The sequence below is a fragment of the Oncorhynchus mykiss genome, chromosome 1, assembly GCF_013265735.2.
Source record: "Oncorhynchus mykiss isolate Arlee chromosome 1, USDA_OmykA_1.1, whole genome shotgun sequence".
NCBI lineage: Eukaryota > Metazoa > Chordata > Actinopteri > Salmoniformes > Salmonidae > Oncorhynchus > Oncorhynchus mykiss.
The window spans coordinates 72,810,438-72,834,979 of NC_048565.1; the positions used below are offsets into that span (position 1 = coordinate 72,810,438).

At 42.3% G+C, this 24,542-nt stretch overlaps 1 protein-coding gene across 4 annotated transcripts in view; it reads left to right on the forward strand.

Annotated features, from left to right (window-relative positions):
* The first annotated feature begins 5,754 nt into the window (after nt 1–5,754).
* Nucleotides 5,755–24,542, forward strand: part of LOC110528891 (protocadherin-15) — a 267,645-nt gene continuing 248,857 nt past the window's right edge. For 2 of the 4 annotated variants that reach the window (XM_021611090.2, XM_036984914.1), the window contains exon 1: nt 5,762–6,039. The gene's annotated coding sequence lies outside the window, so the exon portion shown is untranslated. Of the gene's footprint in view, nt 6,040–24,542 lie in introns of all 4 variants that reach the window. The other 2 variants (XM_036984917.1, XM_036984912.1) reach the window with 2 other exon arrangements.

Below are 24,542 nucleotides of genomic sequence, written 5' to 3' on the forward strand. Positions count from 1 at the left end.
GAATGGTTGTTGGCTAGTGGGTCTAGGTTTTTTAGGTGCTCCTGCTTTTTTCATCCACAGATCTGCATTTTTGAGACATAAATTTGCTTTCTAATTTGACTTTGTGTAGGCAGGAGGGTACTTTCGCCAGAGGTGTTTATACTCAAGAGTTACAGTATACAGTGTGTTCTGAAAGTATTCAGACTTTTTACACATTTTGTTAAATTACAGCCTTATTCTAAAATTGATTTAAATAACATTTTTTGAATCAACAATCTACACACAATACCCCATAATGACAAAATGAAAACAGGTTTTTAGACAATTTTACAAATGTATTAAAAATAAAAAACAGAAACAACTTATTTACATAAGTATTCAGACCCTTTGCTATGACACTCGAAATTGAGCTCAGATGTATCCTGTTTACATTGATCATCCTTGAGATGTTTCAACAACGTGATTGGAGTCCACCTGAGGTAAATGCAATTGATTGGACATTATTTGGAAAAGCACACACCTGTCTATTTAAGGTCCCACAGTTGACAATGCATTTCAGAGAAAAAAACAAACCATGAGGTCGAAGAAACAAGATTCTCTGGTCTGATGAAACTAAGATTGAACTCTTTGGCCTGAATGCCAAGCGTCACGTCTGGAGGAAACCTGGCACCATCCCTACGGTGAATCATGGAGGTGGCAGCATCATGCAGTGGGGATGTTTTTCAGTGGCAAGGACTGGGAGACTAATAAGGATAGAGGAAAAGATAAACGGAGCAAAGTACAGAGAGATCCTTGATGAAAACCTGCTCCAGAGTTCTCAGGACCTCCAACTGGGGTGAAGGTTCACCTTCCAACAGGACAACGACCCTAAGCACACAGCCAAGACAATGCAGGAGTGGCTTCGGGACAAGTCTCTGAATGTCATTGAGTGGCCCAGCCAGAGACCGGACTTGAACCTGATCTCTGGAAAGACCTGAAAATAGCTGTGCAGCGACGCTCCTCACCCAAACTGACAGAGCTTGAGAGGATCTGCAGAGAAGATTTGGAGAAACTCCAAAAATACAGGTGTGCCAAGCTTGTAGCGTCATACCCAAGCATGATAACTTTGTTTTGTAAAAAAATTATACAAACCTGTTTTTGCTTTGTCATTATGGGGTATTGTGTGTAGATTGATGAGAGAAAAAAGCAATTGAATCAATTTTAGAAAAAGTCTGTAATGTAATAGAGTGCGGAAAAGGGGTCTGAATTCTTTCCGAATGCACTGTATTTCCATTCCCGGTTTTTATTTTCTTTATAGAAATATACTGAATTGGCTGAAAAACATATTTTATTCTGTGAGTTCCTGAATGCGCTCATGTCTTCTCTGTTTATTCATTTAATTTTTGTTTCATCCGAATGGAAACTGAGAACATTTGATAAGCACATACGATTTTTATTGAGCCCTGGATTTGGACTGTCCTTGACACCTCTTGAATAGAAAATGCAACACTTTCCCCCAGTCTGAATGGAAAAGTGTCTTTGTTTGCATGAAGAGTCAAATTTCTTTAATGTTCCCCTCAACATGGCATGTCAAGACTTATTCAATAGTGATGCCTATTATAATTATAGCAAGGTGTATTGATGAGAGGAGTTTTGTTGTGAGCTGAGCAGTAGTATAAAGTACTTATCCAAAAATACTTGAAAGTACTACTTAAGTAGTTTTTGGGGGTATCTGTACTTTACTATTTATATTTTTGACAACTTTTACTTCACGCCATTCCTGAAGAAAATAATGGACTTTTTACTCCATACATTTTCCTTGACACCCAAAACTATTTGTTACATTTTGAATGCTTAGCAGGACAGGAAAATGGTCCAATTCACACTCGTATCAAGAGAACATCCCTGATCATGCCTACTGCCTCTGATCTGGTGGACTCACTAAACACATGCTTCGTTTGTAAATTATGGCTGAGTGTTGGAGTGTGCCCCTGGCTATCCGTAAATAAACAAATACAATTACAAAATGGTTACGTCTGATTTGCTTAATATAAGGAATTTAAAACGTTTTTATACTTTTGATAATTAAGTATATTTTAGCAATTACATTTACTTTTGATACATATTTACATTTAAAAGCAAATACTTTACTTTTACTCAAGTATTAAAGCATCTTTACTTTTACTCAGGGATGCACCTGCCCGCCCGTCCTACTCTGGACGGTTCTGACTTAGAATACGTGGACAACTACAAATACCTAAGTGTCTGGTTAGACTGTAAACTCTCCTTCCAGACTTACATCAAACATCTCCAATCCAAAGTTAAATCTAGAATTGTCTTCCTATTTTGCAACAAAGCATCCTTCACTCATGCTGCCAAACATACCCTCGTAAAACTGACCATCCTACCGATCCTCGACTTCGGCGATGTCATTTACAAAATTGCCTCCAAAAGCCTACTCAATAAATTGGATGCAGTCTATCACAGTGCCATCTGTTTTGTCACCAAAGCCCCATATACTACCCACCACTGCGACCTGTATGCTCTCGTTGGCTGGCCCTTGCTTCATACTCGTCGCCAAACCCACTGGCTCCAGGTCATCTACAAGACCCTGCTAGGTAAAGTCCCCCCTTATCTCAGCTCTCTGGTCACCATAGCAGCACCCACCTGTAGCACGCATTCCAGCAGGTATATCTCTCTGGTCACGCCCAAAACCAATTCTTCCTTTGGCCGCCTCTCCTTCCAGTTCACTGCTGCCAATGATTGGAACAATCAAAAAAATCTCTGAAACTGGAAACACTTATCTCCCTCACTAGCTTTAAGCACCAGCTGTCAAGAGCAGCTCACAGATTACTGCACTTGTACATAGTCCATCTATAATTTAGCCCATACAACTACCTCTCCCCCTACTGTATTTATTTATTTTGCTCCTTTGCATCCCATTATTTCTACCTCTCCTCCGGACCGTACCCCTCCCAGTCCACGAGGTACTGTAGGACCCTAACCCAGCGTCTCGAGTCCAGAATAGCATGACGAGGTACTCATAATGGCCTGATGTGATACTAAATGCGGTCTTCCACTCATCTCCCCCCGGATACACACCAGATTATACGCACTCCTAAGGTCCAGTTTTGTGAAGAAACGCGCCTCGTGAAATGATTCCACCGCCGTGGCAATGAGAGGTAGCGGGTAAATAAACCCCACTGTGATGGAATTTAGACCTCTATAATCAATGCACGGACGCAGACATCCCTACTTCTTCTTCACAAAAAAGAAGCTTGAGGAGACAGGTGACGTGGAGGGCCGAATGTACCCCTGTCCCAGAGATTCAGTGATGGATGTCTCCATAGCCACTGTCTCCTCCTGGGACAATGGGTACACGTGAATCCTTGGATGTGCAGCGTTCTCCAGGAGGTTTATTGCGCAGTCCCCTCGTCGATGGGGTGGTAAATGGGTCGCCTTCTTCTTACAGAAGGCGATAGCCAAATCGGCATATTCAGAGGGAATGCTCACAGTGGAAACCTGGTCAGGACTCTCCACCGTTGTCGCACCGATGGAAACTCCTATGCATCTGCCTTAACACTCCTCTGACCACCCTCGAAGAGCCCCCTGTCTCCATGAAATCACCAGATTGTGATGAGCCAGCCAGGGAATTCCCAGCACCACAGGAAACGCAGGTGAATCAATAAGGAAGAGACTAATCCGCTTCTTATGATCCCCCTGCGTTACCATGTCCAGTGGAACCATGATCTCCCTGACCAGCCCTGACCATAATGGTCGGCTATCTAAGGCGTGCACGGGGAAAGGTTGGTCTGACGACACCAGGGGAATCCCTAGCCTTAACGCGAGCCCACGATCCATAAAGTTCCCAGCTGCGCCTGAATCGACTAGCGCCTTATGCTGTAGAGAGGGAGAAAAACCAGAAAAAGAAATTAGAAAAAACATATGGCTGACAGGAAGCTCTGGGTGAGTCTGGTGCTGACTCACCTGGGGTGAACGAGGAGTGGTCCATTAGGGCCCTGTCGTTCCACCCCGCCCCTGCGGCCAACGTCCGGAACTCCAGTGCAAAGTCCTGAACGCTCCTCGTCTCCTGTCGCAGGTGGAACAGCCGTTCACCCGCCGCTCTGCCCTCTGGTGGGTGGTCGAAACCGGCCCGGAACCGGCAGGTGAACTCGGGGTAGTGATCCCTCGCGGAGTCTGGGCCATTCCACACTGCGTTGGCCCAGGGCTCGACCCGTCAGACAGGAGACGAGGACGCTCACGCTCTCCTCCCCCGAGGGAGTCAGACGAACGGTAGCCAGGTACAGCTCCAGCTGTAGTAGGAACCCCTGGCACCCAGCCGCCGTCCCATCGTACTCCCTGGGGGGCGCCAGACGCAGGGCACCGGATCCGAACGCTGAAGGAAGGGTAGGTGGTGCTGGTGGAAGAGGCGCTAGAGGTGAGGTAGGGAGGCCACTCCTCTCCCATCGGTCCATCCTCTCCATCATCTGGTCCATAGCCGACCCAATCCGGTGGAGAATGGTTGTATGATGAAGGACCCTCTCCTCCATTGATGGGAGAGGAGGTGTGGCTGCTCCTGCTGACTCCATAAAACAGGTGCGGGATTCTGTCACGGGTTACTAGGAGTGGTGGGTAGGAGTCAGGCGCAGAGAGCAGAGGGTTCAGTGATTTGTAGATTTATTTCTCCGGCACAAAACGGTCAAGCCAAATACAGGGCGCATAAACACTGACCAGCACAAACACAGGGTAAATGATCCGGAGAACAATGAAAACACATCCACAACCGACAGAGAACACAAATAATCCCGCACAAACCTAAGCGGGCCTAACAGGCTTAAATAGACCAAAAATCAAGAAACACAAATGGAACAGGTGCAACTAATAAGACTAAACTAACAGAAAAGGAAAAAGGGATCGGTGGCGGATAGTAGACCGGAGATGACTACCACGGAACAGGCAGGGGAGCCACCTTCGGTGAGAGTCGTGACAGTTTTACTCCATGTGTAACTCTGTGTTGTTGTATGTGTCGAACTGCTTTGCTTTATCTTGGCCAGGTCGCAATTGTAAATGAGAACTTGTTCTCAACTTGCCTACCTGGTTAAATAAAGGTTAAATAAAATAAAATAAAAAAATGACAATTGAGTACTTTTTCCACCACTGGAGCTGAGAGCAATGGGGGTAAAGACCAGTGATTGTTGCAAGGTGACTGCTAGGTGAATCATCATTAGAAGTTTATAGTGTTAATATTGTTTCAGCACTAACATCATCCAGTCCATTCAGACAGAGTACAGTAAAGGCTAAAATGATTGCCAACTGATTGTAAATGGCTTTAGATGACCTTCACACTGCTGCTACCCTTAGCTGAGGGTAATCTTGATTGAGAGATAACACTTCTGCCTACTGTGGAGATACTGACGACCATTCACTTATTTTCACTGAAACCATTTTCAGTTGGGACACAATTATTTTCACCTGTGCCTATTGATTGGATTAATATTTTAATGTGTTCATCATTTATAAAATAGACTTGGTGAAAATAGAGTATGTGACATAACCATGTCAAAGGTAATTTCTCCCATTCTTAATCCAAGTGTACAACACCCTATAGAACCAAAAGTGTAGACTAGCATGGTCCTGTGTGTCTTTACTGTCCCTCCCTACCCCTCTGTGTATTAGGAGTTGGCCAGGTAGAGCTGCTCTGTCTGACGACGTGGACAGGGGGAAAATACAGATTTACCCGACTTCACCTTTACTGCCCGGCGTAATACGATTACTGCTTAACGTCATGAGTATTTGCTCAGGCCGAGAGAGAGAGAGCGTCTGAATTTCAACGAGTAGTTGATTTCTGTAAGCTATGTGCTGTGCGCAGCAGAGTTTCGATGCTTGATATTCGTGCTTGCCAACAGAAATACACTAACTCGTACAATAGTTGTTATTTCTGGCCACGGAGTTTCCCTTTTAAGTGTAGGCGAGAGACAGGGGGCGGTCGAGGGCTGATGTGCTTGTGTGAGGATGTGTTCTAGTGTCAGTTGGCTTCTGTGACAATCGGAATAGGATTTGGGTGCTTTTGGAGACAACATGGTAAGAAATTATTTTACGTTTGATATGACCGTCGTAATATTTCAGTAAGGGAATAATGTGTAGAGGTCGTTGAAATGTATTGGAATGTGTGTAGCCTGCAGCCTTTGTAATATATAGGATTATATAAACTATTGTGTTTGTTGTGTGTGGTTCTATGATCTAGTCTATTCCTTTCAAATAAAATGACTAAATGCAGTGTATAATAAATTCAGTATAGGGGGATGCCAGTAATAAACCATTTTAACGTGTTAATAATTATTAGCAATATATTTCATCATTGACATTGCGTCACCATGGTTAAACTACTCTACCCAAGGTAGACTACCGTTCCGTTAATCTCTTGAAAGTGAAGTTTTAAATCACACTGAGTGCATCAGCGTTCACATTGGATTACGCAAGGGTGATATACTATTAATGTTTTACTGTAAACTGTAGCTGCAGGCAAAACCAAGCGTTGTTTCACGATAAGCAGTCGCTTTAAGGACGTCATGTCCCCCGAGTCGAATGATCAGCGCTTTTGTTTTATGCGAAGCATCCAAAAATCACACTTTTCTCCACTGAGTCAAGGAGCTATATAGCGCCTTCACGCGCATGGGTCAGGTCTCTCTCTTTCTCTCTCTCTCGCTCTTTCTCGTTCTCTCTCTCGCCTGTGGATTTACCTCAAGTATTGAACAGCCACACACCTTATGCAGCCCAATTCCTGGCAGCTACCTTCCATTCGTCTTTTTTTTCTGATAAATATTTAGATACTGTTTATTTATTTCGAAAATTGGAAACAACTGTGTCACTGATGTGCATGGAGCCATGTGCACCGATCAGGTTTAAAGTTTCAGTTTAAAGTTTTAATGTCACATGCACAAGTACAGTGAAATGCCTTACTTGCAAACTCAAAGACCAACAATGCAATAATCCATGACAATCAATAATAATGTAATACTAGAAAAAAAAGAAGAAGAAGAAGAAATAATGAAGAAATTAATAAGTAAGTAAGCATACTATATACAGGGTTAGTTACAATGCCATATTTACAATGTGCAGGGATACTGGAGTGATGGAGGTAGATATGTAACGTAACTAGGCAACATGATTTAAGATAAACAGTACCAGCAACTTGTTTGTGAGTTGGTGTGTATGTGTGTCAGTGGCGATTTTAGCATTTAAATCTTGGTGGGGCAAGCCAGCAAAGTTTTATGCATGCCAGCATAGTCACAACACTAAACAATATATCAATTGCACTATAACGGTGACAAACGGTGCCCACAAACTGTTAGGGCCTACATAAAGCTGTCCCAACCGAAGAGCTATCATTACCACCGCTACACCTGGCTATCAGCGGAGCCTTGTCTGGCAGCGAAATAGTTAATTCAGCCTCATTTAGTGCCTTTTTAAAAAACATAGCTGATATGGCTGACCTGCTTAAACAAATGTTTTTTACTGACAATTGAGATGTACACACTATGGCATAAGGGAGCGATGAGCAGATAAGAGGTAATCCGTAATTTCGATTAAGACATTAATGAGCAAGCTAAGACGACGTAGTCTATATAACTATTTGTTCAGCGCTTTTTAAATGTACAGTGACATAATTCAGAGCATGGGCATTATAGTATTCTCCCTGTACAACAAGTCAGAGCCATAGGATAAATAAAGGGGGCATATGAGCAGACAATGGAAGCTCTTAAAATATTCGACAATGACATTTCTCTAAAAACAGGATATAGGCTACATTTGCACCACCAAGTCAAACAGCAGGCTAAGTTATGAGGGGGAATGTGACCAAATTATTAGGGCGAGGCACATGGGCTACTAATAGATTACTAAACAACATACACTTAGTATTACTTTCTCTGCTACAGTATACATATCTCCCTGGCATAGTACATCATTTATGTAGCAGCATACAATATATGTTTGGACTGTGCTGTGCTCACTTGAACAGGAAGGTGGTGCGGAAGTCCTTCTTGTGGGTAAATTTAGTCATGTAACTTAGACTGGCATTCTCTGAATTTACGGGGCTTTCAAGACAATCGGGAACTCGGAAATTAACTAGATTGAATCATGACGTCAGTGATCTTCAGGTCGGAGCACTAGAGGAGGTCAGAGTTCCTAACTTGGAATTCCGAGTTGGATGACCGTTAAAAAACGTATTTTCCTATTCGGAGCTCAGTTGTGTTTTTAACATTGCAGAAGTCATGATGGATTGACAGCATGGCCAATGTATTCAACCTTTTCTGGTTCATGGTGTTGCTTGTGAATGTTAATCATTTTAAGCTTGGAAAGAGACCCTTAAACCCAGACTTGGACCACACACCCTCTCCACCGAATAGCAGGCATGGGAAGCAAAATAGTGATTAATTTGCAATGCTTGCAGTTAGCCACTGATTCCTTCCAAACCACTCATTGTTGAATTTGCGATTTCTGACTAACTAGCATGGTATTCTTTCACTATAATAGCTACTGTAAATTGGACAGTGCAGTTAGATTAACAAGAATTTAAGCTTTCTGCCAATATCAGATATGTCTATGTCCAAGGAAATTTTCTTGTTACTTACAACCTCATGCTAATCGCATTAGCCTACGTTAGCTCAACTTTTCCGTGGAAGGGACAGTGATCCCGAAGAAGTTTAATTGTTTGCAAACTGATATGTGTCACGTATTAGTGCCAAAATAACATTAAAAAGAAAAAATAATAATACATTAGATAAAAACTTCAAGTCAAAAGTTTGGACACACCTACTAATTCCAGGCCTTTTCTTTATTTTTACAATTTTCTACATTGTAGTGAAGACATAATAGTGAAGACATCAAAACTATAAAATAACACACATGGAATGATGTACTAACCAAAAAAGTGTTAAACAAATCTGCCACCCTTTGTCTTGATGACAACTTTGCATCCTCTTGGCATTCTCTCAACCAGCTTCACCTGGAATGCTTTTCCAACGGTCTTGAAGGATTTCCCACATATGTTGGCTGCTTTTACTTCACTCTGCTGTCCAACTCAACCCAAACCACCTCAATTGGGTCGAGGTCCGGTGATTGTGGGGCGGCAGGGTAGCTAGCCTAGTGGTTAGAGCGTTGGACTAGTAACCGTGAAGGTTGCAAGTTCAAATCCCCGAGCTGACAAGGTGGTTCTGTTCCTAGGCTGTCATTGAAAATAAGAATATGTTCTTAACTGACTTGCCTAGTTAAATAAAGGTAAAATAAAAAAGGTCATCATCAGGCCAGGTCATCTGATGCAGCACTCCATCACTCTCCTTCTTGGTCAAAAATCCCCTGTTGAAAAACAAATGATAGTCCCACAAAGTCAAAACCAGATGGGATGGCGTATAGATGTCGAATGCCGTGGTAGCCATGCTGTGTGTCTTGAATTCTAAAAAAATCACAGACAGTGTCACCAGCAAAGGCCCCCACACCTCCTCAATGCTTCATGGTGGGAACCACACATGCGGAGATCATCCGTTGATCTACGACTCCACGTCTCACAAAGACACGGCGGGTGTAACTAAAATCTCAAATTTTGACTTTTAGTAGTGGTTTCTTTGCATCAATTAGATCATGAAGGCCTGATTCATGCAGTCTCCTCTGAATAGTTGATGTTGAGATGTGTCTAACTTGAATTCTGTGAAGCATGTATTTGGGCTGCAACTTCTGAGGCTGGTAACTCTAATGAACGTATCCTCTGCAGCAGAGGTAACTCTGGGTGTTCCTTTCCTATGGCGGTCCTCATGAGAGCCAGTTTCATCATAGCGCTTGATGGTTTTGTAACTGCATTTGAAGAAACTTTGAAAGTTCTTGACATTTTCTGGATTGACTGACCTTCATGTCATCTGCCCTTTTTTTTACATTTTCATCTAAAATTGCATACCCAAATCTAACTGCCTGTAGCTCAGGCCCTGAAGCAAGGATATGCATATTCTTAATACCACTTGAAAGGAAACACTTTGAAGTCTGTGGAAATGTGAAAGGAATGTAGGAGAATATAGCACATTCGATCTGGTAAAAGATAATACAAAGACAAAAACAACCGTTTTTTTTTTGTAATTTCTTTGTAACATCAGCTTTGAAATGCAAGAGAAAGGCCATAATGTAATATTCCAGCCCAGTTCCTATTTAGATTTTGGCCACTAGATGGCAGCAGTGTAAGTGCAATGTTTTAGACTGATCCAATGAACCATTGCATTTCTGTTCAAGATGTTGTATCAAGACTGCCCAAATGTGCCTAATTGGTTTATTAATAACTTTTCATGTTCAAAACTGTGCACTCTCCTCAAACAATAGCATGGTATTCTTTCACTGTAATAGCTGTTGTAAATTGGACTGTGCAGTTAGATTAACAATAATTTAAGCTTTCTGCCAATTAAGATATGTCTATAGTATGTCCTGGGAAATGTTCATGTTACTTACAACATTATGCTAATCGCATTAGCCTATGTTAGCTCAAGACTCCCGTGGACGGGACACCGATCCTGAAAGTAATGATGGACTGTCAATTCTCTTTGCTTATTTGAGCTGTTCTTGCCATAATATGGACGTGGTCTTTTACCAAATAGGGCTATTCTCTGTATACCACCCCTACCTCGTCGCAACAGAAATTCATTAAGAAGGAAAGAAATTCCACAAATGAACTTTTAACAAGTCACACACCTGTTAATTGAAGCTGGTTGAGAGAATGCCAAGGATGTGCAAAGCTGTCATCAAGGCAAAGGCTACTTTGAAGAATCTCAAATATAAAATATATTTTGGTTTGTTTAAAACTTTTTTGGTTACTACATATGTGTTATTTCATAGTTTTGTTGTCTTCACATTTATTCTACAATGTAGAAAATAGTAAAAATTAAGAAAAACCCTGGAATGAGTAGGTGTGTCCAAACTTTTGACTGGTACTGTATTTAAATACATAATATATATATATATATATATATATATATATATATATATATATATATATATATATTTATTTTTTAGCTAAACAGGCGGGGCTAAAAACAGCCTCTGCCCCACCTGCCCTGAATGACAGGTCACCACTGGTGTGTGTAAAGTCAGTAGAAATGTACAGTGCATTCGGAAAGTATTCAGACCCCTTGGCTTTTTCCCAGAATTTGTTACGTTAAAGCCTTATTCTAAAATGAATTACATTATTTTTGTCCTCAACCATCTACACATAATACCCCATAATGACAAAATGAATACAGATTTTGTTAAATGTATGTACAGATCCTTTTTTAAGAGACTCGAAATTGAACTCAGATGCATCCTGTTTCCATTGATCATCCTTAGGCTGTTTCTACAACTTGATTGGCATCCACCTGTGGTAAATTCAATTGATTGGACTTGATTTGGAAAGGCACACACATCAAATCAAATTTATTGGTCACATACACATGGTTAGCAGATGTTATTGCGAGTGTAGCAAAATGCATGTGCTTCTAGTTCCGACAGTGCAGCAATATCTAACAAGTAATATCAAACAATTTCACAACAAATACCTAATACACACAAATCTAATTAAAGGAATGGAATAATAATATATAAATATATGGATGAGCAATGACAGAGTGCATAGGCTAAAATGCAATAGATAGTATAGAATACAGTATATACAGTTGAAGTCAGAAGTTTACATACACTTAGGTTGGATTCATTAAAACTCGTTTTTCAACCACTCCACAATTTTCTTGTTAACAAACTACAGTTTTGGCAAGTCAGTTAGGACATCTACTTTGTGTTTGACACAAGTAATTTTCAAACAATTGTTTACAGAGAGATTATTTCACTTATAATTCACTGTATCACAACTCCAGTGGGTCAGAAGTTTTCATACACTAAGTTGAGTGTGACTTTAAACAGCTTGGAAAATTGCAGAAAAGTATGTCATGGCTTTAGAAGATTCTGATAGGCTAATTGACATCATTTGAGTCAATTGTAAGTGTACCTGTGGATGTAGTTCAAGGCCTACCTTCACACTCAGTGCCTCTTTGCTTGACATCATGGGAAAATCAAAAGAGATCAGCCAAAATTGTAGACATCCACAAGTCTGGTTCATCCTTGGGAGCAATTTCTAAACGCCTGAAGGTACCAGGTTCATCTGTACAAACAATAGTACGCAAGTATAAACACCATGGGACCACGCAGCTGTCATACCGCTCAGGAAGGAGACACATTCTGTATCCTAGAGATGAACGTACTTTGGTGTGAAAAGTGCAAATCAATCCCAGAACAACAGCAAAAGACCATGTGAAGATGCTGGATGAAAAAGGTACACAAGTATCTATATCCACAGTAAACGAGTCCTATATCGACACAACCTGAAAGGCCGCTCAGCAAGGAAGACGCCACTGCTCCAAAACCGCCATAAAAAAGCCAGAATACGGTTTGCAACTGCACATGGGGACAAAGATCGTACTGTTTGGAAAAATGTCCCTTGGTCTGATGAAACAAAAAATAGAACTGTTTGGCCATAATGACCGTCATTATGTTAAAAGGAGGAAAACGGGGGATGCTTGCAAGCCGAAGAACACCATCCCAAATACATTTAAACTCAGTTTTTCACAACAGGCAGTGGCTCAGATGGTTGTTGTCCTTGATTATCTTTTTGGCCTTCCTGTGACATCAGGTGCTGTTTATATAAGATCCCACATTTCAAAGTGCGTGTCTGAGAAGAAACGAAGCCATGAGGTCGAAGGAATTTTCCGTAGAGCTCCGAGACAGGATTGTGTTGAGGCACAGATCTGGGGAAGGGTACCAAAAAATGTCTGCAGCATTGAAGTTCCCCAAGAACACAGTGGCATCCATCATTCATAAATGGAAGACGTTTGAACCCAACAAGGCTCTTCCTAGAGCTAGCTGCCTGGCCAAACTGAGCAATCAGTGGAGAAGGGCCTTGGTCAGGGTGGTGACCAACAACCCTATGGTCACTCTGACAGAGCTCCAGAGTTCTTCCTTGGAGAGGTGGAGAACCTTCCAGAAGGAGAACCATCTCTGCAGCACTCCTCCGATCAGGCCTTTATTGTGGAGTGGACAGATGGAATCCACTCCTCAGTAAAATGCACATGACAGCCAGCTTGGTGTTTGCAAAAAGACTCTCAGACCATGATTAACAGGATTCTCTGGTCTGATGAAACCAAGATTGGCACCATCCCTGCTGTGAAGCATGGTGGTGGCAGCATCATGCTGTGGGGATGTTTTTCAGTGGCAGGGACTGGGAGACTAGTCAGGGTCGAGGGAAAGATAAACATAGCAAAGGTTAGAGAGATCCTTGATGAAAACCTGCTCTAGAGCTCTCAGGACTTCAGACTGGGGTGAAGGTTCACCTTCCAACAGGACAACAACCCTAAGCACAAAGCCAAGACAACGCAGGAGTTGCTTCGGGACAGGTCTCTGTATGCCCTTGAGTGGCCCAGCCAGAGCCCGGACTTGAACCTGATTGAACATCTCTGGAGAGACCTGAAAATAGCTGTTCAGCGACGCTCCTCATCCAACCTGACAGAGCTTGAGAGGATCGGCAGCGACGAATGGGAGAAACTCCCCAAATATGTGTGTGCCAAGAATACTCGAGACTGTAATCGCTGCCAAAGGTGCTTCAACAAAGTATTGAGTAAAGGTCTGAATACCTATGTAATATTTCAGTTTTTATTTTTTATACATTTCTAAAAACCTGTTTTTGATTTGTCATTATAGGGTATTGTGTGTAGATTGATGAGGAAAATAAACAATTTAATAAATTTTAGAATAAGGCTGTAACATAACAACATGTGGAAGATGTCAAGGTGTCTGAATACTTTCCAAATGCACTGTATGTGCATATACTTTGTTAGTGAGCAGATGATGGAATGAGCGTGAGTGTGTAGGGCCCTCTGAGTCTGCATAGATACAGTTAAAGGTCAATGAAGATAAAAGGTAAATTCAGATCATCCGTGTAGCGATTTTGTTAGCTATTTGTCAGTCTTATTGCTTGGGGATAGAAGCTGTTTAAGAGCATGTTGTTGCCAGACTTGATGCACCGGTACCGCTTGCCATGCGGAAGCAGAGAGAATAGTCTATGGCTTGGGTGGTTGGAGTCTTTAAAGATTTTCCGGGCCTTTCTACCACACCGCCTGATATAGATTTCCTGGGTGGCAGGAGGCTAGGCCCCAGTGATGTACTGGCTGTCCGCACCACACTCTGTAGCTCCATGTGATTGGGGGCAGTGCTATTGCCATACTAGGTAGTGATGCAGCCATTCAAAATGTATAACTTTTTGAGGATTTGAGGGCCCATGACAAACCTTTTCAACCTCCTGGGGTGTAAGAGGTGCTGTCGTAGAGTACATGCCCCTTTGCCCTTCCAGGCTCCAAAGTGCCCTTTCAGGAGGTGGTAAATATTTTTTTGTATTCTTTTTTTGTCATTGTAGTTCAGAACCCACTGCCCGCAAGTTGTCATGTTCACCACCCCCCATTCTGTCTGTTGGTTGCACCTGTTGTTAAGCCCTGTACAGAGCTTACAGTCACCCTGTTGTGCCTTTTTCTCCAGTCTGCCCTCTAAAGAGATTGTGCACGGCCGGTATCCAAACAGCACTCTTACTCAATGAGAAAGGGGGGACACTAAGGGTAGCTGTCACGTCCTGACCATAGAAAGCCTTTATTTTCTATGGTGGAGTAGGTCAGGGCGTGACTGGGGGGTGTTCTAGTTTATTATTTCTATGTGTATCCTATGTTTTCTACTTCTTTGTTGGTCGGGTATGATTCCCAATCAGAGGCAGCTGTCTATCGTTGTCTCTGATTAGGGATTATACTTAGGCAGCCTTTTTTCTACTTGTTTGTGGGATCTTGTTTTTGTATTGTTGCTTTTGAGCCCTACAAAACTGTACGTTTGTTTGTTTGTTACTCTTTATTGTTTTGTTGCTGGTTCACATTTAAAATAAATTATGACGAACCCAAACCACGCTGTGCTTTGGTCCACTCCTTATAACGATCGTGACAGTAGCGCTGCCACGCCTCTGATAATGCCCCTGGTTCACATGTACATTATAGGTCAATGCTTTCGAAGTTGTTTGTGTGTAGGCCTGCATGCGTGGTCATACATTCGGAGAGGGGTGCTCATCTCAGGAAAAGAGATGAGTGATTTGTGTCTCCATTAAACTTTAAATTTGGTGACTTGTCCCAGAGAGCAGGAGTGGTCAGCCTTGGTTAGCCCGAGATAGGGCACCGCACAGTGAACGCAATGGCGTCCTAGATTGCTAGGATGCGGAGCCCGGAACATAGTTTGTGAAAAGTCCTAAGGTTTAGGCCTGACTGTTATTCAAGGCAGTCCTATAATTCATTACTCTTTGTCTGTCCATCTGAATTGTATAATGTGAAGAAACCTTCTGCCCTTTTCTCCACACAGGCACATAACTCCAACTATGGTAGACAGTGGTAGGACACACTGTGACTTGTCTTATGTGCGGATTACCACAGCTGGAGTTTGGTGTATATGTTCCAGGCGTCGCATTTATTGCATGGTGTCCTATACTTTATATGACTAGCCTTTGCCATGCTCTATGCATCCAAGCCACAGTATAGGACTACATCAGCAGGATGTGTTTAGTATCTGAGTTAAATGAGTTCTATTCTGCCTGAGGTTACATTGACTTGTGTAATCCCTGGTTTGCTAAACCTCTTCTCTTGTTAAGACTATCCCTTAATAATTATTGACAAAGAGGTTTTGTCAATAGTTGAGTGATGTATAATCTCCCTCAAAACATCTCAATGCAAGTCAGAAGACATGTGGCATTGAGTTTATAATGAAGCGATGGAATTCAATTAAATCTGCAATGCAGCACACACAGAATGTGTATAGCCTAAGACAAAATCATTCCCTTACATTCTCCTCCTTGTACGCATTGCACAGTTTGAGAGTTCTGGACTGCACCAAAGGAGCTAGACGAATGATGTCAGGTCTTTAGTACATGACACGAGGACTTCCTTACATTACTCTATCTTTATTGTCAGTAAGAGAAGAGGAGGCTCAAGGCATCTTAAGATACAGTATTAATAAGGCGAACCAAAGAGGTTATAATGCTCTGATAACTAATCAGAACCAGAGGCTATAAATTGTCCATTCTAATATAATGAAGTACTTCTTTAGATTTATGAATGCACAGTAGAGAATAGCATAGGGAATGATGGGTAGGCCAAAAAATACCTGAAAACACCAGTATTCAAGGTGGCCTCACTCTACATATTGTGCAACTGGGACTTGTCTTTCTTTTCATCAAAATGCTATGCAAGCCAAATAGATATTGGAGAAAATGTTATAACTCACAGCATTGTGTGTTCTGATTGTTGTTGTAGTAGTAGTAGTAGTAGTAGTAGTAGTAGTTTGCACTTGTGACTCATTGCCTCTTCATTATTACCCTGGGCTCATGCGAGGAAGGTTTGCGTGTATGTTATAAAACACAAATTAAACAAGGTTGGAACACTCCCATGACTAACTAATGGTTCTCTCTCATCGGGCGCAACACTGCATGAGACATTACTAAACAATGACAAGTCTGAGACATATTACAGTGTTATTAATTGAAATTAAGCATTTATGTTTTACCTCGTGTGGGTTTTTCTTATTTTCTAGAAATATTTCCCTAAAGCGAACCTTTTGAGGTATTGTCAGTTTAAATGTGGCTGTTTGAAGGTCGTGTCAATGGTCACATTTGGGTGTTGTTCAGTTATTTTCTTGAGTGCTGACATAATAAAGACCATATCCCACGATGCTGTGTTGAACATTTGCATAGTCCCAGTGGGATTTCAGTCAGGGTCATTGAGCACTGACAGAAATATGGTAGGATGATAATAACCATGTGGTGACAGAAGCAATTATAAGGAGGTCAAAAGATTACAGTACATGCAGGATATGACCTTGTGAGTTCACATATACAGTAACCTCTTACTGTTAGTAATACACACAAGGTGATGGATGGCCTTACGCACAATCCAAAATGACATTTTGCTAAATGTAAGGGAGACATTCCACCAGTAGTTGATGACACCCGTGCGATACCTGAAATGATTTTACTCTGTCCGGATGTGGAGACGGAGACGATCCAGGATCGCTAGAAAGACTTGTCCTAACCCCCACCACCCCCGTGCTTCAATTTCCCCAGACATTGTGTGAGATGCAGGGCTGTATTAAGATATAACCTTCTATGCGTACATGCCACGTTTATCAAGAGGGCTGGTTCAGGTTGAGCACCCTTATCAAATCAGCCCATAATTAGACGCTGAGGGACATTAGACTGTCTGGTGCTACTCTGACACCTGGAGTGGCCTGAAGTAGGAACAGAGGCATGGCACAGGGACAGTGGCACAAGATCAAAGGTTATTACTGACAGCAGGGGAGGGTTCATATCAGGGCAGGGCTGATTGTGTGTAGATCATGAGGACTTCCTTAACATTTTCCAGGTGTGGTCTTGTTCTCTCTCTCTCTTAACATGTATCTTCCGCAATGCTTTGGCGATACGGAGTGAATCTACCTCTAAGTGATTGCAGGTCTTACTTCCTTCAATATCCCTTTTGTATCTCTACACACGTGAGCAAGCCTTGGGCTGTCCATTTGGTATTGTCACAATATTTTTTGCTAAATTAATAGTCTAACCACTTTGAGCTAGCTGATCCAAAGATCATGCCGCCTTTGCGTTGTCACTCACTCACACACACGCACACACACACACACACACACACACACACACACACACACACACACACACACACACACACACACACACACACACACACACACACACACACACACACACACACAGTGGAGTAGTTCAGTGGCCTGCATAAAGAGACGTTCTATAGTTCAAAGAATCATCACATTGTCCGTGCTTAAGGGGTTCCAGCCATCCTCAGACAATGGGATGGGGGTCAAAGATGCATATTAAAGTTCTTGCTTCCAACTGATGTTTTTATGTGCTTGGACTGAGGTTTTGGGGGATTACTATGATGTAGTTCTAATTGGAATGTAACTCCCAGGTTTTATCACAACTAGCTGGACCCCTCTTTGGTTGTTAACATTTGCAGATCCATTCTACCCACTGAAATGCTCTCTGAAAGTGTAAGAGGTAAGTGAACACTGATACTTCATTCAAACAGACTTCGGCTGTTAGTTCAATAACTTTTTTAGAGAAGAGAAGTGGTTGACTTGAATACTAGATGTGTTTAAGGTTGGCTGTTTTTAGCTGAGATTGAATGGTGGCAATATGATTTAAAATGGATTGGAATTTAAAAAAGGCATATATTGTGCAATACCTTGTTCTCTTTCACTGTCAATGTCAGGTCTGGTATGCATTCTTGCAGATGTAATTTATGTTGTATGACCAAACCATTCAGCTCTTCAGTGTAATGGTGATCTATCCTGACTATACATAACTGTTTTGTAAGGTAGAAGTTATGTTGAATGTTGGTCATGCTGTAGAAGCCCTGGTAGAACTGGGGGCATTGTTAAAGAGTCTGATTGTGTGTGGCTCAGCCCGGAGCAGGCTAGCAGCAAAAAACATCCTATTTTGAGTTATCATGCATTATACCTAGCAAGCATTTGAGTCAGCTAAAATGTTAATGTTATGTCTTTGCTACAGCATGCATACCCATCTATTTCACATTGCATTTGATGATTAATAGCTGTCACTGTAAAGAATGACAACAGCCTTTATATGTGACTAGGCGTATGTCACACGTCAATACTTCAAAGGAGAGGTATTTGAAGGGAAACATATTTTTTCACCAAAATGTGTTTTTCTGTCAGAAATGCCATCCAGAACATGTGAACTTCATGTGCCTTAATAACAAACGTGGACCCCATCTGCTAATATGAATACAATTGTTAAATTATGAGTCTAGTTGTTTTAGCCACAGAAAAAAGTCAGGAACCTTCCCGCTAGCTATGATTGGCTGAGATAATGGTTGGGCTGGATATGCGAGAGATAAGTTCGGACTGGTAGCCATGTAGCATGCTTCTGTCTGTAACATGAGTTCCTATTTGTCGGTAATAATTCTAATGCTGCTTTTTTGAAAGATATCACAAAGAACTGCAAAAGTCTTGCTAATGCTCTCCACTTTCTGGTGGACTGAGTTTTTAAATCAGTGGAATACCAGGTGGAAGCAGAGCAAAATAACTAAGGAGATGGAAAAAACTCTGGTGTTTGATTGCAAATATGCGGAGGAAGTTGAAAAGATAACACAAAGAAAGCTATTGTATAAAACACCTGTCTCCGGATTACATCTTCAAACTAAGGGCAACCATGACATCCGTGACAGAGAGGGAAAAGCATTCCTCCATTTATATGGGTAAGAGAGTCTAGCTAGCTACATTTTCCGATAATATACGTTTCTAATTTTGTCAGAAAGTTGTTTTCATTGCCAGTTGAAGTGTACTGTTAACTAGCTAGCTGACGTTAGCTGGCTAGCTTGTTAGCTAACGTTATGTGTATGATCTTTGTAGTAATGTCATTTGTATCTCAGAAATCCATTTGCATTGCTAGTCATAGCCTATTATTAGCTAGCTAGCCAACATTGAACCTAGTTGGTTAGCTTTAGCTACCTGCAGATTCATGTATGGTAGTAATGTTATGAGTTGGGATTATGTTTCATTGTTTAGCGAGCTAGCTAGCTACATGTCTAAACAAAAGACTCCACTATGCAAGTAACCAATTCACTCTAGCGTTTTACTGTATCCTATGCATGTGACAAATAAACATAGTTTTTTATTTAATATAGTGTGTTTACCAGAGATGGTAATGTGAAGAACAACATAACCTGCACCAAAGTCAAATTAGGATATAACGTTATGCCAATGACACAGTGTCCTCGTACAAAGCTCTCCCTCGCCCTCCATTTGGTAAATCCGACCACAACTCTATCCTCCTGATTCCTGCTTACAAGCAAAAATGATTAAAACATTTTTTATTTCACCTTTATTTAACCAGGTTGGCTAGTTGAGAACAAGTTCTCATTTGCAACTGCGACCTGGCCAAGATAAAGCATAGCAATTTGACACATACAACAACACAGAGTTACACATGGAATAAACAAAACATAGTCAATAAAACAGCAGAACAAAAGAAAACAAAAAGTCTATGTACAGTGAGTGCAAATGAGGTAAGATAAGGGAGATAAGGCAATAAATAGGCCATGGTGGTTGCATGGCAATTTATAGAAATTTAAACAGATGTGCAGAAGATGAATGTGCAAGTAAAGATACTGGGGTGCAAAGGAGCAAGTTAAAGGAATAAATACTGTGTGGGGATGAGGTAGGTGTAACGCCCAGGGTGTAGTGGGTGAGAAGTCAGGGGCAGGAAGCAGAGAGTTCAGGGTAGTGCTATATCGTTTAATGCACCAAACAATTCCGCACAACCAGTAGGTGGGCCTGCTGGTAAATAAAGCGCGACCAATCAGCATAAAATGAACACAGGTGAAACCAATAAACAGAAAGGGGGAAAAGGGATCAGTGGAAGCTAGTATGCCGGTGACGATGACCGCCGAGTGCCACCCGAACAGGAAGGGGAGCCACCTTCGGTAGGAGTCGTGACAGTAGGTAGATAGATGGGCTGTTTACAGATGGGCTATGTACAGGTGCAGTGATCTGTGAGCTGCTCTGACAGCTGGTGCTTAAAGCTAGTGAGGAAGGAAGCCAAAGTGGAAGCACCAGTGACTCGGGAAGCACCAGTGACTCGGTCTATAAAAAAGTGGTCAGATGAAGCAGATGCTAAACTACAGGACTGTTTTGCTATCACAGAATGGAACATGTTCCGGGATTCTTCCGATTACATTGAGGAATACACCACATAAGTCACTGGCTTTATCAATAAGTGCATTGAGGACGTCGTCCCCACAGTGACTGGACGTAGATACCCCAACCAGAAGCCATGGATTACAGACAACATTCGCAATGAGCTAAAGGGTAGAGCTGCCGCTTTCAAGGTGCGGAACTCTAACCCGGAAGCTTGCAATAAATCCTGCTATGCCCTGCGACGAACCATCAACCCGGCAAATCGTCAATACAGGGCTAAGATTGAATCATACTACACCGGATCCGACGGTCGTCGGATGGGGCAGGGCTTGCAAACTATTACAGACTACAAAGGGAAGCACAGCTGCAAGCTGCCCAGTGACACGAGCCTACCAGACGAGCTAAATCACTTCTATTCTCACTTCGAGGCAAGCAACACTGAGGCATGCATGAGAGCATCAGCTGTTCCGGACGACTGTGTGATCACGCTCTCCATTGCCGACGTGAGTAAGACATTTCAACAGGTCAACATACACAAGGCTGCGGGGCCAGACGGATTACCAGGACGTGTGCCCCGGGCATGTGCTGACCAACTGGCAGGTGTCTTCACTGACATTTTCAACATGTCCCTGATTGAGTCTGTAATACCAACATGTTTCAAGCAGACCACCATAGTCCCTGTGCCCAAGAACACAAAGGCAACCTGCCTAAATTACTACAGATCCGTAGCACTCACGTCCATAGCCATGAAGTGCTTTTGAAAGGCTGGTAATGGCTCACATCAACACCATTATCCCAGAAACCCTAGACCCACTCCAATTTGCATACCGCCCAAACAGATCCACAGATGATGCAATCTCTATTGCACTCCACACTGCCCTTTCCCACCTGGACAAAAGGAACACCGATGCGAGAATGCTATTCATTGACTACAGCTCAGCATTCAACACCATACTACCCTCAAAGCTCATCACTAAACTAAGGAACCTGGGACTAAACACCTCCCTCTGCAACTGGATCCTGGACTTCCTGACGGGCCGCCCCCCAGGTGGGGAGGGTAGGTAGCAACACATCTGCCACGCTGATCCTCAACAATAGAGCTCCCCAGGGGTGCGTGCTGTCCCCTCCTGTACTCCCTGTTCACCCATGACTGTATGGCCAGGCACGACTTCAACACCATCATTAAGTTTCCTGACGACACAACAGTGGTATGCCTGATCACCGACAATGACGAGACAGCATATAGGGAGGAGGTCAGAGACCTGGCTGGGTGGTGCCAGAATAACAACCTATCCCTCAACCTAACCAACACCAAGGAGATGATTGTGGACTGCAGGAAAAGGAGCACCGAGCACGCCCCCATTCTCACCTACGGGGCTGTAGTTAAGCAGGTTGAGAGCTTCAAGTTCCTTGGTGTCCACATCAATAACAAACTAGAATGGTCCAAACACACCAAGACAGTCGTGAAGAGGGCACGACAAAGCCTATTTCCCCTCAGGAAACTAAAAAGATTTGGCATTGTTCCTGAGATCCTCAAAAGGTTCTACAGCTGCAACATCGAGAGCATCCTGACCGGTTGCATCACTGCCTGGTATGGCAATTGCTTGACCGCAAGGCACTTCAGAGGGTAGTGCGTACGGCCCAGTACATCACTGAGGCAAAGCTGCCTGCCATCCAGGACCTCTACACCAGGCAGTGTCAGAGGAAGGTCCTAAAATTGTCAAAGACCCCAGCCACCCTGGTCATAGACTGTCCTCACTACTACCGCATGGCAAGCGGTACCGGAGTGCCAAGTCTAGGACAAAAATGCTTTTTTTACCCCCAAGCCATAAGACTCCTGAACAGGTAACCTAATGGTTACTCGGACTATTTGCATTGTGTGCCTCCCCTTCCCCCTAACCCCTCTTTTACACTGCTGCTACTCTCTGTTTATCATACATGCATAGTCACTTTAACTATACATTCATGTACATACTACCTCAATTGGCCCTACCAACCAGTGCTCCCGCACGTTGGCTAACCGGGCTATCTGCATTGTGTCCTACCACCCGCAAACCCCTCTTTTTACGCTACTGCTACTCTCTGTTCACCATATATGCATAGTCACTTTAATCATACCTACATGTACATGCTACCTCAATAAGCCTGACTAACTGGTGTCTGTAGCCTTGCTACTGTTATTTTCAAATGTCTTTTTACTGTTGTTTTATTTCTTTACTTACCTACACACACACACACACCTTTTTTTCGCACTATTGGTTGGAGCCTGAAAGTAAGCATTTCACTGTAAGGTGAATTCAGCGCACGTGACAAATACATTTTGTTTTGATTTGATTTGACATCTTTGGTTGCTTAGTACATACCACACTCACTATGTTTAGCACATGGCCTCACATGTGAATTCTTAAAAGGGTGAGACTAAAGCTTAAGAGAGTGTGAACGATGCTGAATGGTGTAGACAAATAAGAGCTCACCATTAGGTGTACCAAAATATCCAAGGGACAAGGGTTTCCCATTGTTCCTCAACTGTAGTGTATAATATATAATTTTCTAGCAGAGTCTGTACTTTTATCCGATGTAAAAAACGCTATTTCAAATTTTGCTACATAAGACCGAATCGAGCCGGTCGGTCACACATGTCAAAAGAGCTCTTTGCAAAGACTCTGGAAGGTATTGGAAACATGACACATCTGACGAGTAATGATTGTTTTTCAACAGGTTTTGATTGTATATTTCCCGTCAAGTATATATGTCCTAGGCTGCTTCATCGTACTGTAGGTTTAATTTAAGTGGTTTTGATGCTTCAATGCCCTTGATACTTCAATGGCCTTCTTACAAGGTGTGATTATGTTGCTGTCTATGGATATATTCCTGCCCACTCCTTTTTAAGCGAACGATGTTCACCAGATCAATTGTTTAATCAGCTGTTATATAGTGACTGCTAGTCACAATTTCAAGCCTTCTTCGGATTGAAGTATCAGTAATTCAAACATGGATTGAAGCTTAGTTGGAAACCTTTCCTCACAATGAATGATTTGTGATTACAACAGATTGACTTCCACAGCAAGCATGTTAAGCCACACATTAAGTAGAGGAAATCTCACCAAAAGTCAAAAGCGCTTTGTTAGGAGTCAGCGGTTAATGTTTAACATCCATTGTACTGAGCTGAGTGTCTTGTAACATGGATACTAGGCCTACATTGGGATGCTAAGCAGTGAGCCAGAAAAGCACCCACATGGGTTTAGCTCCACAGAGTTTAGAGCTTTGGAACTTGGTCATGACATGAATCAGACAGAGGTATTATAAACCTCAGAGCTCTGTAACTCTCTCAGTGACTATGAATGAAAACCTTCCCCATCAGAAACAAAACATTGTATACAGTGTTGCATCTGTCCCGCTGTCAAAAACTTGATTTTCCTGTGGTTTACATATACTGTATGTGACCCACCGCCTCGATTCGGTCTTATGTAGCAACATTTGAAATTGTGTTTTTTTACATTGCATATAAGTAAGGACTCAGAGCTACAAAATTGTTTAACATAGTCTGCAGATGAGGAACAATGGGAAAGTATTTCTGCTTTGAAAGTTAATAAACTTGTAACACCACTTTTGATGAAATTATCCTTGAATGTTTTGGTACACCTACTGGAGAGCTCTTCTTTGTCTATATCTATTCAGCATCGTTCACACCTTAGCCCCATCCATCTATTTAAGGATTCACATGTGACGCCATGGTAAACAAAGTGAATAAGGTAGTGTAA